The following is a 5,709-nucleotide window of genomic DNA, read 5'->3' on the forward strand; positions in this document are numbered from 1 at the left end:
CCCCTTCCTCCGCTCCCGCTCACCACCACCCCCCAGGACAGATTTCACACTGGGTCCAGGTCAGCCCAAAAAAGGGGAGGAAATGGAGAACAGCGGAATGATTAATTTTACCTGCTTTTCCCATGAGTGATCACCTGCTTTCGGGGTCATGAATAGCAGGTAGCTCTCTCCGTCTCCAGCTCTGAGAGGCTCATTTGTTTGGTGACAGCTGAGTGACAAGACCTGAAATCCGAGCCCTCAACTTTGCCTGATGTGTGGATAAAACCCTGGATGTTCCCTCAAACATTTCAGGAAATGAAAGTTGTAACGCGATCCCTTGTGCGCCCACATCTCCCCCAGCAACACACAAAAGCTCAAAGGAACCTTCTCGGATTAAATTCAGCCTGGAGAGGATGGAAGGAAAATGGAGAGCAGGCTGAGAAAGCTGGAACTGGCAGGCTTTTCTTCAGCACTTATTAGAAATGTCTGTCCAAAGCAGGGATTTAGAAAGGTCACCTCTACCGTAAGCGCCTCTTCCTCCGGCAAAGTCAGCCAGGCAGCCCGCTTCTCCCCAGCCTACCTCCACGTTGGGGGCAGCCTGGAGGGGTGGTGGTGGTGGTGTACACCTAGATTGCCCGAGCAGGAAATTCAGCGTATGAAAACAAACTCCCGACAAGAAATCCAGCCCCCCTCCTCTCTCCTCATTTCATTTCCCAGGTCACGTTGAGCCAGCGTTGTCCCACACACGAGCCTCACGCCTGTTCTGCCCCTGCCCCGCTGCCAGCCCCTGCCCGCCTCCCTTTCTCCGCCGGACCCCCGCCCCACAGAAGGGCAGGTATGACCCCACTTTTGGCCCTCACAGCCCTGGGCCACGTGCTGGCAAATCCTCCACAGAGGCCCACGGTGAGGAGCGGGTGCTTGCTCAGACGATGGATTTAAAAGCGACATCTCCAGACCTGGCTCCCTAAAGCTCGCGCATCCCCAGCTGCCACCCTGGGAGCCCAGAGCCGTGATGCGGTTAGGAGACCTTTGTGCTCTGTGTCTTTTGAAGCAGGTCTGCTCAGCCAGACGTCAGGGCTTCATTTGGGGAACACAAGTTTGGAAACTTCAGCAGCTGGAACAAGACAGGGTGTGTGGTACAGGCGGCGTTGGGCCAAGGGATCTGGACAGCCCCTCTCCCGGGTGGATGGTTTTATCGAGCCGCCTGTCACTCGGCAGCCAGCGGCTGCTTGCACTGTTATCTGGCCTGAAGGTGAAGTACTATTTAACAATTGTTTAACTACTATAAAAGTGCTTCGGACTCTGCAGGCCTGTAAAGGAAACAGCACATGCCCCGAGATAACTTTTACCTCTGTGCTTCTCCCTTGCTCCTGCTTTTCTCCCGACAGCAGCCCACGGACACCGCCCGGGCACAGGTGGAAACCTCTCTGTCTGCCTACCGATACACTTCACTGTTGGTAATTTTACATCCAAGGAAGAGCTGGCTCTGGGGTGATGCTGCTGGGGCCTGGGTCTCTGAACATGCTGCCTTCAGAGGCAGGTGCTTTAACCTGCCCGATGCATGCAGATGTCATTAACAGCAGCAGAAGCAGTAAAGGCACAGCCAACGCAGTGCTTGGCTGACCTGGCTGCTGCAATCCGTCTTCAAAGGGGGGATTTTACTGTTCCTGCTGGGGCCGAAGCCAACAGGTTTTCTGAGGGCATCAGGTGCTGTGTGGAGAGGGCAGAGGTGGCAGAGGCCAGATCTGCGGGAGCTTTGGTTCAGCTCAAGTGTACAAAGTAAGCTGAGACACTGTCTTCTTTCCGAACTGGATGTGGATACAATTTTAAATATGGAAACGGAGGAATATTTGCTTTAATCTTCAGGCAGAGGGAGCAAATTACCAGGCTTCCAAGAGATTAGCAGCACTCGCCCCAACAGCAGCCTGATGTCTGGAAAGAGGGCATGAGGCTGAACCCCCATCCCCTGCCACCCCACCTTTCCTTCCAGCTGGACTTGTCACCAAGCACAGGAACATTTCCTCTCTCCCCGTGGTTTCTAGCATTTGTTCCCACCTCCCTAAATTTTAAACAGAGGTTGAACTTTCTCCAGAGCATATAATCCCAATCTTAATAATGAGGTTGAAGAGGCAGATTTAGTTCAGTTATGATTTCCTGTTGTCACTTGTCCAGTGCTTTTGGAAAATGCCTCCGTGGGCAGAGTGGCTCCTTCCCATCTCTGCCCTTGTTCCGCAGGGATCAGGGTTGCGTTGGTAGGGTGCTGTACCTGCTTGGACTCTGACAGCTTTCAGCCGTGATAGCAAAGGTGCAGAAGATCCTCACGTCTGCTTCTGAGGATGGAGGAAAGGGAAAAAAAATCATCTTTTTCTGACTTAAGGATGGAAAAGCTTTTAAGCTAATAGCTGGCACGTATATCAGCCCTGTTTTACAGGAGGGGAAACTGAGACCCAGGGAGACGACAGACCTGCTGAAGGTCAGAGCAAGGGCAGATGACAAAGCCGGGAGGGCGGCTGCCCTGCACCGGTGGCTGGTGCTCCGCATGCCCACGCTGCCTCCCTTTATAGTCCCCATAATAAGTCACCGCAGCTTATCATTATGTAATATAATATTCCTAATAATACAAGACAAAACCAATTGACTAAAAAACAATGCCAAATGAGGCTTGTGGCTAACACTCCCTGAAGAAATTGTCTCTTTTCTAGAACTGAAAAAAGAAAACCCCAAGCAAATTAGAAACAATTGAAAAATGAAATCACATCTGCAAACCATCAGGGCGCTTCTCCTGAGCCCCGAAGGGTGTCTGTCCCCCTCCCACTGCTCCCGCTGCCCGGTACAGGGTGGTGGGTGTCATGGGGACCCGCAGTGCTGCCCGTGTGGGCACAGGAGGGATTTTGTGGCAGCAGCAAGGCTGCGAATGGGCCTGACCTCGGCATGTGCTTCATTCAACAGAAGGGCTGCGTCACGCTAAAACAAATCAGAGATGTATTTAGGAAATTAAGATGTTCATATGCCTAATCTCCCAGAGCCGGCGGGGAAGTAGGGAGAGAAAGAGTGCATGGGGGAGGGAGCACCAGTTTAAAAACCGCTGTTCCCTTCCTGGGAACCCTCTGGGGCTGGGCAGAGGCACTGGCACAAAGAAACCGCAGAACTTGCCCAAGTGCTTGGCCACGGGCTGCTTGGTTCCCAACAGCCAGAGGCTGCTTGCTGCCCGCCTCGGCAGGGCTTTGCCTGCGTCGTTCCTCTGTAGGAGCAGAACCGAAGCGAGCAGGGGCTGGGAACGGTGTGCAGGCTCAGTAGTGCTCGGCTGCAGGGAACAATTCTGTCCCCCAGTGTGGTGGCTTCCAACCCCATCAGCACACAGGGCTGTTTGCGGTTGGCACTGTGCAGCAGAGCTGAGGTGGGGATACCCTGGCTCTGCTCTGCTCTGCTCTGCTCTGCTCTGCTCTGAGGTCCCCACCCAGGCCCTGGGCTGGAGATCTTCAGCAAAGGGGCTCTGGAGCTTTGCCACTGGCCCGCTTGGCTGTCACCAGCCGGTGGGAACTCAGTACTGGGGCAATGGGGGACAGCAGTGCAGCCAAAGCCTGTGACAGCAGATGTGATGATCATGGTGAGGATGGTCAGCAGCTGTTCACATCCACTACCCCACTCTGGCCTGCACCCACTCACGACCTAATTTGAGCCTAAATGGGAGGTGTATTTTTTGGCAAGGAGGAGAATCAACCCTCTACAAAGCCTGTCATGACTTTCTGGGAGATGTTTAGGAGGCTTGGTCTGTGCCCATGGCACACCAGACATCCAACCAGCCCATCACAGCGGTCCCTTCTTGTTTATTGATGTGTCAAATCTGGTAATCTTTCCTAAGAGGTGGAAAGAAGTGATGTCACATGATCTGAAGTACAAGGGAGATTTTTTAGAATTCTCCAAGCCAGGAGGAGAAGAGACAAAAGGAGAGCTGGCATCTGAAAGCTGACAATGTGACTGAGACATAAGGTTTTCCTGAAGTGAAGGTAATTTGACATCTAGGCAGTTCAACATGCGCACGATGGGTCCCACACCACCCCAGGGTTAACTTCAAACCTGAATGTTTTCCAAAAGACGCACTCTGACTTGCACGGTGACTTTTTGTGCCAGGCCCCAGTGATGTCCCAGAGCCCCAGCATGGATGTCACATGGATGCATTCAGTCTCTGCCACCCAGTCCCCTTGGGTGACACAGGAGGGGACTGCCCTGGGAGAGGAGCATGGTATGGCATGGGATGGGACCCCCTTGTCAGCGCCAGCTGCAGCACACGCTGTCCTTGAATGCCCAAGTCTCTGAGCCTGCACCCCCCAGTGTTCCTCTGGGTGATGTTTGGGGGCTGTTCTTTGCTCAGGATACCTCTTTGTCCTCACGCCCCCCACACCTCCCTTCTGCCAGGGTTACGTAGCCACAGCTATTTGCTGATGGCCTCCGCGGAAACCATATATCCTGCCTTTGCAATCGGAGACAAGGTGCCCACGCAGTTGCCAGATTTGAAAGAGGAGCTTTCAGGAGGGGAAGAGGCCAAAACGGCTGCGCTGAGGGAGCAGGGAATTGCACCCATCCCGAATCAGCCCATCCCACCCTTGCCCGGAGAAGAACCATAGTGGGATGGGGGGAGGAAGCACTATTTGCAAGAAATCTCTCAAGGCAACATGCAAGCGGCCGCGGGCTGAGGCTGGGTTTAAATTGAACCTCCTGCCCAGTGATCCATGAGGAAGGCTCGGCTGCTCAAACAATGAGCAGGGAAAGAAAGCTGAAATGATGGTCACCAGGAGAACCTGAAACCCACAGTGGGGAAAACAAATAAATACAGCGAGAGCGGAGCCTTCCCCATCCCAGCTGAGGCAATCTGTGCTTATGCAACCTTACCCGAAGGCTCCCTATCTCTGTGTACAATCTGGGCTGATAAGATTGTTCTCCACTGAAAATCAAAACCGCAGGGATTCCAGGCGGCTCAGCCGGAGTCAGATTGTCCACCTGAACACCGGGGCACTTTCATGTGGAAAAATAATCGCATGGTTATTTTGCTGAAATAGGTGGTGGTGGGGGGAGTGGTGGCCCTTGGCTGGTTTGGACGAGGGAGCTTGCCCCAGTGCTGGGTGCGTGCAGCATGGCAGGGATGCCAGCAAAGGGCACCATCCCAAGGGCGAGATGTCCCCATGGGGTGATGATTGCTGCCTGAAGCCCTGCCCCAGAAAAGCAATGGGCTCTTGCCCAAAGCTGAGTGTTCTTTAGCGAGAACCTCTTTTAGGGCCTGGGGACTTGCAGTTGGCAGCTCTGGTGCAATAAGCCCGCAAACAAGTCAGGTGAGTGATGGTGGAAGCAGTCATTGCCAGCGAGACATAGGCCACTTTCAACATTGTTTGGGCGGAACAGCATATGATTAACATCTACACTGAACGGGAGACAGAATACATAAACATATCATATATGTATGCATGTATATCTAGAGATAAATGCACTCGATAGAGACACTCTGTAGAATGACTCACCTGATAAACCATTCCCATGAGCAAGATGTGCAGCATTAGACCCATGTTTGCAGTTATAAAGTAGACACTGGTTTTTTATGTCTGTTGTAGTTCAAAGAGCTGTGGTTTTGGGCATGTGCCTCAGCGCCTGGCTGATCAGATGCTTTCTGCTCTGAGTATCAGTTCGGTCCTTCTCTCAAGACAAAACATGTTATCAAATTCTGGCCAGAAAAAAAGT

This window comes from Charadrius vociferus, unplaced genomic scaffold (assembly GCF_000708025.1).
Source record: "Charadrius vociferus isolate BGI_N301 unplaced genomic scaffold, ASM70802v2 scaffold308, whole genome shotgun sequence".
Taxonomy (NCBI): domain Eukaryota; kingdom Metazoa; phylum Chordata; class Aves; order Charadriiformes; family Charadriidae; genus Charadrius; species Charadrius vociferus.